This window comes from Lontra canadensis, unplaced genomic scaffold (assembly GCF_010015895.1).
Source record: "Lontra canadensis isolate GAN:19392208 unplaced genomic scaffold, GSC_riverotter_1.0 scaffold85, whole genome shotgun sequence".
Taxonomy (NCBI): Eukaryota; Metazoa; Chordata; class Mammalia; order Carnivora; family Mustelidae; genus Lontra; species Lontra canadensis.
This window is the reverse complement of record NW_022631079.1, coordinates 5,614,470-5,627,486: the sequence shown is the minus strand read 5'-3', so window position 1 is coordinate 5,627,486 and position 13,017 is coordinate 5,614,470.

The following is a 13,017-nucleotide window of genomic DNA, read 5'->3' as shown; positions in this document are numbered from 1 at the left end:
TCAGCTTTGTAAAGATATACTCTAATCAAAAGAATGTTGCACAGTCTAATGTTGAAATTATGAAATACCTCAAGCCAGCAGCCTACACAGTGTTCAACATGCTGGTATTACTGTGATTCTTTATAATTTAAAAAGATATCACGGTGCCCCATGAGTTTGCCATCATGGCTTTTGGCACTTTGTCAAACAGCTTGGGGGATTGTGCATATCAATAAAAATAAAATAATAAAAACTTCTGATTATAAAGTACAAATTGAAGGAACATTCTCTGGAATTAGTATGAGAAAATATGTAACATATGAACAAGTATTAGACTGAGAAATTAGTAATTAATGAGTTAGTAATTGCCCCAAAGAGAGAATGAATAAAATATAGTTTTTTTATTTTCATGAGACTTAGAGCAATTAGGAGAACTGCAAACCAGAAACAAGGCTGCCACACTGGAAAAAAAAAAAAAGTGTTTTAGAAACAAAGAATGTTACTTTAAGATTTTGCCACATAATATAAATGTTTGACAAGCAATAATCCTGAAAATTCCATGACTTACTCCTACATTTTGAAAAGAGTTTCTAATGATTCCCTGAACTACCTTCAGCTCAAGAAATAGATGTAATAACCCTTTAAGATATTTCCCTTACAGAAACACACAACAAGATTATAAAATACGATTGGGAGATGATTGGGAAATGGCATCAATTTTTTATAAATGTTTTCAGGGAAAAATATATAGTTTATATAAAAATGAGTATGATATTTTCTTAGAGTGAAAATGGTAACAGATGTAGTTTGTGCTGATCCTATGATGTAAAATTGTGATTATAAGAAATAAATACATCAGAGTACAAATATTCTCCAGCATGAGATTTGACTGTGTGCCTTAGGGGTTTGTAGCCTATGCATTAGACCAAGTGAAGATTATAGTGATCCACAATCCTTCATTGATAATTCTAAAACAGAAAGGCTCTGCGGAAATTTGGTGTTAACACTTTTTGAGGAAGGGGTTGCCTGGGTGGCTCAGTGTGTTAAAGCCTCTGCCTTCAGCTCAGGTCATGATCCCAGGCTCCTAGGTTCAAGCCCCGTATTGGGCTCTCTGCTCAGCAGGGAGCCTGCTTCCTCCTCTCTCTCTCTGCCTGCCTCTCTGCCTACTTGTGATCTCTCTCTCTCTCTCTGTGTGTCAAATAGATAAATAAAATAAAATAAAACAAAACTCTTAAAAAAATAAAAAAAACACTTTTTGAGGAAGGAATCTGTGTCTACAGTCAAGATGGAATAACAGAGACCAATTTACCTTCCTGCCTAAAACAAACCAAAAGTTCTAACCAGGGTTGTTGTACCTTTTTTTCTTTGACGGCTGTTCATTGTTTGGTTATATATTTTTTGTCAACATTCCATGACAATCTGACAACAATCTTTCATTGGTTTACTTACATATTAAAAATGACAAAAAAATCACCATCGTTCATCTAAATTTTTTTTTAACTTTTTTTTTTTTTTTTAAGATTTTATTTATTTATTTGACAGAGAGAGATCACTAGGCTGGGATCATGACCTGAGCCAAAGGCAGCTGCTTAGCCAACTGAGCCACCCAGGCGTCCCAGGAATCTCCTTTTCATAGAACTTACAAACTATCCCAAGGGAAAAAAAAGAACAAATAATAATCAAATGCCTATAATCAGAGCTTATAAATATGGAATCTAGGGTCCAAGAACGGTCTCCTGAGGAGGTTACATTCACTCTGAATACAGAAAGATGAGTCATACACACCTTAACAAAAAAAGGAGAGAAAAGAGAGAAAATGGAATCGGGCATGACAAAATTAAATAAAAGTTATGAGTTAGTTTTGAGAGCTTTTAATTGAGTTGAAATATTATTTTTAACTTTACTTTAATTACTATATAATTACTTGTAGGTAGGATTGTCAATCCCAGAGTAAAAATAGGGAGAAAACAAAGTTTAACCATCACAAATATATGAGTAGGCGCTTGGTTACAAGAGATCAATGAAAAATACTACTAAAATTTTAAAATTTAGAAAATGTTCTTTCTTGCCTCTCCAAATTCCAATTAATAATTCAATGTGGGGTGGGGGTGCCTGGGTGGCTCAGTCAGTTGAGCACCTGCCCTCAGTTCAGGTCTTGATCTCAGGGTCCTGGGATCAAGCCCCACATCAGGCTCCCTGCTCGGCAGGAAGCCTGCTTCTCCCTCTTCCTCTATTGCTCCCCATGCTTGTGTTCTCTCTTTCAAATACATAAATAAAATCTTTAAAATAAATAATTCACTGGAGGAAAAGATAGCTTATAATAACTTTTGAAGAGAGTAAAAATCTACATTTGCCTGTATTATTTTGAATATTCAGAAATCAGTCTTAAGAAGCTCTAAGAAAAACAGTAATTAATAAAATGAGAACATTTAAAAATCTAGCATAAATATTAGCACAAAATAAATGGCTCTTAAAATTTTTTGTCTCTTAATTCAGTATAATCTTCAATATATCATCAGCATGAATTTAAATTTTGAAGAATGCAACCATAAAACTGGCATAATAACTGAAGGAAATTATATTATCTACCTTAGCAATAGTTAAGGTATATATGTATAAATAGATATATATAAAAATGTAGACATAAATGTTTGTGTATTCATTATATATGTATATCTATATATATTCACTATATATATTCATATATATGTATATTCACTTCAAGTACACTTGTTTTCTATATACTAACCAATTAGTTTTCCTTTAAAGTCTGGGTAACCCTGCATGGAAACCAATACAAAGACCTTCTTTTTGTTTGCTTCTTGAGCACAGTTAGGAAGCCAGTTTTTAAACGTAAAAATACAAAACAAACAAAAACAAATGGCCTTTAACTGAGAAAAAAAAAAAACTAGAAATATTTCAGACTATAATCAGATTCATGTCCTGTTTGAACATTGACAGGTATCCTAAAGAGACACTTGGTTGCCAAACTGTGGAAGGAACCAAGATGCCCTTCAACAGACAAATGGATAGGAAGATGTGGTCCGTATATACAGTGGAGTATTATGCCTCCATCAGAAAGGATGAATACTCAACTTTTGTATCAACATGGACGGGACTGGAGGAGATTATGCTGAATGAAATCAGTCAAGCAGAGAGTCAATTGTCATATGGTTTCACTTACTTGTGGAGCATAAGGAATAACATGGAGGACATTGGGAGAAGAAAAGGAGAAGGGAGTTGGGGGGAAATTGGAGGGGGAGATGAATCATGAGAGACTGCGGACTCCGAGAAACAAACTAAGGGTTTTGGAGGGGAGAGAGGGAGGGGATTGGGGGACCCTGGTGGTGGGTATTGTGGAGGGTACGTATTGCATGGAGCACTGGGTGTGGTGCATAAACAATGAATTTTGGAACACTGAAAAAAAAATAAAATAAATTTAAAAAAAAAAGAGGCACTTGTTCTGGAAGACTCTTCAGTAATGAACAGCAAATTACTAGAGTATGGAATAGAAAAAAGAGTGATAATAGATACTCAAATTCAGTTCCACACTCTTTTTCAATAAATTTCCCTATATACTAAGGTATGGATGAGAAATTGCCTTAAGTGCAAACCCTTCAGAAACGTACTTCCTGAATTGAAGTACAACGCTTAGCTCAAAATTTTCTAAGACCAGTTGATCACAGTACAAGATTGTCTTTTGAAAGTAAAGATAGCCCATCAGAACAAATTTACCACCACTTAGAATGCTCTGACAAGGGAGTATCAAAGAAAACTATCACCTACTTTATTTTATTTTAAAGATTTTATTTATGTATTTGAGAGAGAGCGAGAAAAAGAGCTTGAGCAGAGGGGAGAGGCACAGGCACAGGGAGAAGCAGGCCCACTGCTGAGCAGGGAACCTGAAAGGGGCTCAATCCCAGGACCCTGGGATCATGATCTGAGCCAAAGACAGACCTTTAACTGACCGAGGCACCCAGGCACGCCCACTGCTCACTTAACACTTAGAAATGGAATACCATGAGCCAAGCTTATTGCCAAACATCCAGGAAAACTGAATGGAGCCAGCAGGCATGCAAAGGAACCTACAATGATCAAGTATCGGGATATTTGCCACACGAAAAACAACAATGGCAAGACCTTTCAATCCACAAAGATAAAGTTTTTAAGGTAAATAGTGATGTATAAAAATTAGGAATACAGTTAACAAAGGCTCACCTAAGAAATTGTTGAAATATTTCAAACAGTCATTCTTTTTTTTTTTTTAAGATTTTATTTATTTATTTGACAGAGAGACAGATCACAAGTAGGCAGAGAGGCAGGCAGAGAGAGAGAGAGGAGGAAGCAGGCTCCCTGCCGAGCAGAGAGCCCGATGCGGGGCTCGATCCCAGGACCCTGGGGTCACGACCCAAGCTGAAGACAGAGGCTTTAACCCACTGAGCCATCCAGGCACCCCTCAAACAGGCATTCTTCAAAAATTCTAAAATTCTAAAAAAAGATCCAGTAACTTAAAGGAAAGCATCAGTCACTACCCGAGAGTGAAGTCATTAAAATTCAATTCCTGATGTTTGCCATTTTTAAGGTCAAAGTGCCTAGGAGAAAAAAATTCACCTCTCCTTCCAACGAATAGACCTCCCTTTTTTTCAAGTAGGATGATTTAGAAATAATTCCAGGTGTGAGTTATGCCAAAACACCTGCAATAATTCTATAGCATGGGGTTTGGGCCCACTATCAGAGTACTGAACTCATAGGTCCAATGCCCCAACTCTACATTTCTTCGGGGCTATGAATACTATTAATACTACCATTCCTTTGGTAGGGTTTCTATATGACACAACTATTTCTATAAAATGTTAATGCCTTCCTGTTAAAATGAAAAATTGTGTTATGGATTAAAGTCTGTGCACTGAGTTTAAATGAGAGCGGACAGGAGTGCTGTGCTTTTACAGATGGTACCTATACAAGAATGGGAACCCTGCTCTGTGTTGAAGGGTAATCTGCCTGAGGTGATAGAAAAATACATCAGGCTGACAGAAGCTAAGCGATAAGTAATAGATTTTGTTATGAAGAGAAGATACTGTTTCCTTGTATACACTTCTCAACTAGGTTTGTGAATGCTGCATTAGTAGGGAAAAAAATAATTTGCTGTTTGATGTAGCTAGTGGGATTGTCAAACCCAGACAGGTAAAAGTCAGAGTCAGGGGTTCATTAGAGCCCTTTCTAGAAAGCACATTACCAAAACACTTCTGTAAAATAAATAACCATATTTTTAAAAGACCTTATAAATACAGTCAAGGTAGTTTTTTTCTCTTCTGTGTACAGTTTGTTCAGAGAAAGGAAGTTAATTAGCACATATGGAACATCTACTAAGAACCGGAAACTGTTAGGTGCTTCACATAATCTGTCACTTGACTCTCTAAAGAAACCTTATAGGTAAATATTATATTCTCTCCAAAGATCAGGAAGTAGGCATCACTTATTCCATCTCTTACTAAGCCAATTCTCCAAGAAGTCTTACGTACTGGGCATGGAGCTAACTTCTAAGGATCATGTGGTGAGTAGTATGGGTACAGTCTCTTGGCCTCATGGGGTTTACACCTGTCAGTGAAGAAATACATCATATAAATTGTTGTTGTTTTAAACTTTTTTTTTAAATAACAGCTTTGCATACTATGACAATTTTTTAAATTATAAAAACATTTTTTATTTTATTTATTTTTTTCTCACCATGTATATGCCCTCTCTACTGACCATCATCCAGCCATATTATGACAATGTTAATAAAAAATATGACAAAAGCAGATACAAAGATGACCTGATTTTATTCAGGGACTGTGGAAAATTCTTCCAGAGAAAATAACTTTATGACTCAGAAGATTAACTTGTCCTAAGTTGTAGAGCAGCTTGTGGAAGAAACACCATTTGACTTTGTCAGTCTGATACCACAGTCTATCTACTTCACTGTCATGTGTCATAATATTTAGTTAGTTAGATAGCCAATTAGTTGGCTATTCAGAAAGAGTTCGTGTGCATTTGCTGTATAAGTGTCTGTACAGAATCCGTGTCCAGGAGTATATCATATGTGCCTTAACCACAAAGGAAATAACAGGCACCAAAAGGACCTTGCTCCATCACCCACTAGTGGAGAATCCAAGGAGCACCGTAGAAGTAATCTAGACCAATGGCAATGAGCCAAGAACTAGCAACCCCAGACAGTCCTCTTTTCACATCAGGTCCCTCTGCACTGATGTTGGGTGACCTCAAGCCACATAGTTCAAAGCAGCAACCGACAGCTAGACTTCAGCTGCATACTTTCCTCCTATAGTAGCCTGTCTTCCATTCATCCATGACCTCAACCAAGTCCCCCAATTTGTCATATCTAAACTCAGTGTGATAACAAGTGTGCTTTGGCCCATTAATTCTGTAGATGTGTTTCCTCTCTGACACCTGCGGCCTGCTACCTTCACTGGGGCACTGGGGCTCATGCCCTGCTCCTTTCCCTATCAGTCCCAGCCCAAATATCTGAGTGACCCAGAACAAACGTACAGATAGCGGCCCACATACGATAGTCCAATATTCAAAGTATATATGTCTCAAGCCCATAAACCAAGTCAGCTAAATCCAAAGTCAATCTGTAGCACTTCCTTTCAGACCCACTATGTGTTAAGTACATTTGTCTAAGTTTGAAAACTATTTTAATTTTGCCACTGAATGAGTTTTGATGTGGGAAACAAAGGCAGAAGAAAAATTATGAAATTTCCTTACTACTTAGAGCCCACTGACAAGGTCTTGAAACAGGCAGAGTGACATTCCTCTAGGGACTCAACTGCCTTGATGTTGATATCAACTGCCTTGATGTTGACACTTCGCTAAGGGCAAAAGGCCTAGCCTAAGGTCAGTCCTAGCCTGACCCCTAGGACCATGTAAGTCTACATTAACATATAAAAATATCTTTGGAAACTTCTTTTATCTCTACCAAGATACATGTTGGCAATCATCCCCCAAGCATATGGCCCACAGATATACATCTGAAGGGTCTCATGACTCAGGTTTTATTAGACAGTAATAAATGACTTTTTCCCAATAATGGCTTGCCCCCTCAAGGTCCTGGAAACCTTGGATCCAAAACTCCTTAGCTCTCCCCAAGCCCCTCCTGACTTGAAAGTATACAACAGGCCACTCCTCATGTCATGACCCCAGTGCAGCTCTTTCTACCCATGGGTCCTGTCTCCATGCTTTAATAATCACCTTTTTGCACCAAAGACTCCTCAAGAATTATTTTTAGGCTGTCAGCTTTGAACTCTAACATCTTTCCTACATCAAGTTTCATCTAATGGAAGTATTAGCTGACATTTTAGATGACAGTATTAATTAACACATTAGAAGACTAGTTTAATGCCTCCTCAAACACAGTAACTGAATTTTATATAATTCAGGCCAGTGTAAAACCAAATGGCTATAGCCAAAATGATATAGAAATGTGGCATAGAATTTACTCTGCTCCTCGGTGGGGGAATCTTTTTTAGCTTTAACTCAGCTTTGAGCTTACTTTTCTTACTAGAAGAGCAAATTTATAAATTTCACCCACTGCCAAGATCAAGGCACAGCAGCAGGGGGTGTGATGGGGAGGAGGAGAAAGGCCAGAGGGTGAGGCCTGCAAGAGAAACACCTTTGAGGGCTGAGGAGATAGCATCAGGGATTTGACAAATGCTGTGACTTTGAATAACACAATTCAAGAAGAAGTAACGTTGAAAAACCTTAACTTTAAATAATGATGTGCAGAGAGAGACATCTCTATAACCAGTAAATAATGCTCCTTTTACCAAGAAAATACAGTACTGGGCAGTCTGACAAGGGTCCGAAACAACATACAACACCCCAAAGAGGAACAACTTTATGTTAAATATATAACATATAAAATATAACACTAGCACACTAGCACACTAGCACACTATAGCACACTAGAGAATATCCCTTTAGCCACAGTGGGTCAGTTCTTAGCAGAAAACATTATGTTAAGACTGGCCTATCTCTATAATATTTTATATGTTTGTACAAAATCACATTTAGCCATAAAATAAACCATATCCAATTTTCATTCCAGTGGCAGCATTCGTTTGTATAGGTGTTTTCAACTTCTTTTATTTATGATGAGTATTTATGACTACGATTGAAAACTGGATTTAAATGATCACAAATAGTTATCTCAATAAGCATTCTCACGCATGGAGTGTGCAGACAAAATAAACACTTCTCTTTAAAGATTGTGAAATTGGCCAGGCTTCTTCCCTGTGGATTTGCTACAGCTGACATTAGCATATCATACTCCATTTCAACTAATTTATTCCGGGAGAGGCCCTGTTAATAGGCCTCTTATGTTGTGTTTACATATTAATAATAGTAGTAATAACTAATCTGAGAAATGAGACTGCTTTTTCAAACAGCCACTGAGAAGGTCTTATATAAGGAAATAATCACAAAAATTACAAATCCAAATGCTGAACAAGGGTGAAAGCCAGGCAGCATACACATTTCTTTAAAGAAAGCAATACAAAAAAAAAGAAGAAGAAGAAGAAGAAGAAGCTAAACACGCCAAAGAAAAGTACTTTCTTTCCTATTTCTATGCTAATTTAGGGGGTTTACATAATAAAATAAACAGCATCAACAAGGTGTTTCCTTCATAAAAGACAGCCACCTCAGTACCTGCAAGAGACTACAGATTTAAAGATTTATCTTGCACAGATTTTTGATGACAACAGCATTTTGTATTTCAACAAATTTTAAGTTCACAGTTGTATCCTTAATGATTTTGCCAGTGAAAATTTGCTGCTCAAAGGTAATTAAAACCTGCTTCTCTGAATATTATTTTTTATACAAGGATGCTACAGATCCAGACAAAGCCACTGGATGGCTGCGTTTGAGACCTTTTGTTTCATAATAAAATAATTTTTGAAAAGGAGAAAAGATAGAATATCCCAATAAAATGAAATTCTCTGAAGGAAAATTCTACAGAGACAACTGATATTTAATTTAGTGAATCCTGATAATTGCTTATCTTTAAAGTTTGAACTATAATTGTAATACACGAGATACAAATTGAAATCTTAAGCAACTGCTGAAGGGATACTTTGATTCAATGAAGTAGAAATTTAAGCAACTTAATCTTCAAATGTTGGAATAAGATTATTTAAATATAGTAAGTATCTAACTGTACATGTTTGCCACCCAAGTTACCAGAAATGTGGAAGTCAAAAATTGCTAGGCATTTGTATTTTTTTTTTTTAATGTAGTCTCTCCTTTCCACTGAAAAAAACGATAGCAATTTAAACTATGATTGCAGTTGGGGAAAAGCTGTTGAGTACAATGTGCATCATAGATAGAAAACATGTAATTAGAGATACCCAGAGAGAAATGCTGACAGGTCATCTGTCTGTGTTAGGTTGATGGTCATATAGAGGAGTGAATTTTGCATGATACGGGTTATTAGTAAGATGTTTTATTTATATCATTTGTATTGGAACTAAATAAAAAGTGGAACAGATAACTTAAACCCACAGAAAGGTGAACCTCCATATTGCATTACATCTGTTCTTTAACCTAACAAGTAACAGTCAGGGTACGATTTCCAAACTGTTAACCTTATCACAACAATTAACTGTTATATGTTGTGTGTGAAAGATAACTCCATATGAGGCTCGTTAATGGACTCTTCTCCCAATCCCATCACTTCTATCCTAGTCTTGTGTTCTCACTCTTCTGGGACGTCACTCCTATAATGCTTTCAACTGCCGTCAGTTTTCCGTTGGCTCTCACATCAAGATCCCCATCTCCATGCCCTGAGATCCTGGAGCATACGTCCAATGGCTCAGTGCATGTTTCCATCTGCTTTTGATACAAACACCTTAAGCCTTTCTGCCCCCAAGTCCCCCCTCCACCATTTCCCAACCATTTCTGCCTTCAGTGCTCCCATCCTGCCATCTACTCATTTATTCTTGAATCATCTTTGACATATACCCCCTATTTTCCCTTCACATGTAATCTACTGCCAGGGTCTTTCAGATCTACCTCCAGGATGTACCTCGATGACATTTTCTTCATACCACCTCCATGATGACATTCCTTGTTTGAGCTATTATCAGCATTTGGCCACACAGGTGTGATGCAGCCCTCCTCCTCCTTTCCAAGCCATTCTCCACAATTAAGCCAGAAAAATACCTCATGATACAATGCCCTCATGAGTGCTTGAAAACCTGAACTGCTTCTAATTAATCTTGAGTGAGATCTGGAGGATATGAGTCATTCTCTCAAAAGTCATGGTCGGTCAGATCAGGTGACAAACAAAAGCAAAGGTGTCTAGCAGGCCTCAGATCATGCTCTCTTCTCTGTTTCATGTACATTTTAACCACCTTCTGGTCCTATTGACCAAGAACAGCCCCAGGTCCTTGGATGTGTACCTATAGGAGAAGCAGCTACACAGAGACAATGGGTTCCCATAACCCTCCCTCCAATCTTCCTTTTTTTGTCCCATCTACAGTGGTTGGACCAGGTTGACTTCTCATATTTTCCCATTATTCAACTACTAAAAGACAAAAAAAAAAAAAAAAAAAAAAAAGGCAAATCTTAAAATCAACAAGAGAAAAATGAAAGATGATGAACAGGGGAATGATGAGCAAATAAGTAGCTTTTTTCTGACAAGAAGCCATTTGCCTCGTTGGTTAGGTTTATTCCTAGGTATCTTATGGTTTTTGGTGTAATTGTAAATAGGATCAACTTCTTAATTTATCTTTCTTCTGTCTCATTGTTAGTGTACAGAAACACTCATGAAAGAAATTGAGGAAGATACAAAGAAATGGAAAAATGGTCCATACTCATGGATTAGAAGAATAAATGTTGAAGTGTCTATGCTACATAGAGCAATCTAGACATGCAATGTAATCCTTATCAAAATACCATCAGCTGGAACAAATAATCCTAAAATTTGTATGGAACCAGAAAAGACCCCGACTAGCCAAAGGAATGTGGAAAAAGAAAACCATAGCTGGTGGCATCACAGTGCTGGACTTCAAGCTCTATTACAAAGCTGTCATCATCAAGACAGTATGGTACTGGCACAAAAACGGACATATCAATGGAACAGAATAGAGAGCCCAGAAATGGACCCTCAACTCTATGGTCAACTAATCTCCAACTAAGCAGGAAAGAAGATCCAATGAAAAAAAGAGTCTCTTCAACAAATGTTGTTGGGAAAATTGGACAGTCACATGCAGAAGAATGTAACTGGACCTTTTTCTCATGCCATACATAAAAATAGACACAAAATAGATGAAAAACCTAAATGCGAAACAGGAATCCATCAAAATCCCAGAGAAGAACACAGGCAGCAAACTCTTTGACCTCAGCCACAGCAACTTCTTCTTAGACATGTCTCCAAAGGCAAGGGAAACAAAGGCAAACTGAACATTAGGACTTCATTGAGATAAAAAGCTTTCACACAGCAAAGGATACAGTTGACACAACCAAAAGACAACCCACAGAATGGGAGAAGATAGCTGCAAATGTCTTATAAGATAAAGGGCTAGTATCCAAAATCTATAAAGTATTTATCAAACTCAACACCCAAAGAACAAACAATCCAATCAAGAAATGGCAGAAGACATTTCTGCATGGAAGACATCCAAAGGGCCAACAGATATATGAGAAAACACTCAATATTACTTGGCATCACAGAAATATAAATCAAAACCACAATGAGATACCACCCCACACTAGTTAAAATGACTAAAATTAACAAGTCAGGAAATGACAGATGTTAGCGAGAATGCAGAGAAAGGGGAACCCTCCTACACTGTTGCTGGGAATACAAGCTGGGCAGCCATTCTGGAAAACAATATAAAAGTTCCCCACAAGTTGAAAATAGACCTACCCCATGACCCAGCAATTGTACTAGTAGGTATTTACCCCAAAGAAACAAATGTAGTGATTCAAAGGGGCAACTGCACCCCAATGTTTATAGCAGCAATGTCCACAATAGCCAAACTATGGAAAGAGTCCAGATGTCCATCAACAGATGAATAGATTAAAAAAAGATGTGATACACACACACACACACACACACCATGGAATATTACTCAGCCATCAAAACAAATAAAATCTTGCCATTTGCAAAAATGAAGATGGAACTAGAGGGTATCATGCTAAGTGAAATAAGTCAATCAGAGAAAGACAATTATCATATGATCTCACTCATATGTGTAATTTAAGAAACAAAACAGGCTCATGGGGAAGGGAGGGAAAAATGAAACAAGATGAAATCAGAATGTGAGACAAATCATGAGAGACTCTTAGTCATAGGAAAAAAACTCAGGGTTGCTGGAAGGGAGGGGATGGAGGGATGGGGTAACTGGGTGATGGACATTAAGGAGGGCAGGTGAAGTAATGAGCACTGGCTATTATATAGGACCCATGAATCACTGAACTCTACCTTTGAAACTAATAATATATTATATGTTAATTAACTGAATTTAAATTGGAAAAAAGAAAGCAGAAATTGAAAGAAGAAGAAAAAAAAAAAGAAACCATGGATGTCAGTTTAGAGTGGAACAACAACTATAAAATGTTGAGAGGGGTAACTGGCTGGCTCAGTTGGTAGAGCACACAATTCTTTATCTCAGGGTCATGAGTTCAAACCCCACACTGAGCTTGGATCCTACTTAAAATTAATTAACAAATTAATTAATTTTTTAAATGCTAAAGAAATCTACCCAGAATTCTGTATCTTAATGAAAATACTCTTAAAAAATGAAGGCAAAATAAATTTTCAGAGGAAAGAAAACTAGCAGAATTCTTTGCCAGCATATCTGCTTCATATGAGATGATAAAAGAATTTCTTCAGGATTAATGGAAATTATATCAGACAAAAACTCAGATCCACAGAATAAGCCAAAGCATACTAAAAATGTTGTGTCAAAGTAAATTTAAAAAGTGAAATAATTCTTTTTTATTCTTCTTCATTTCTGTATAAAACACATAACTGTTTCA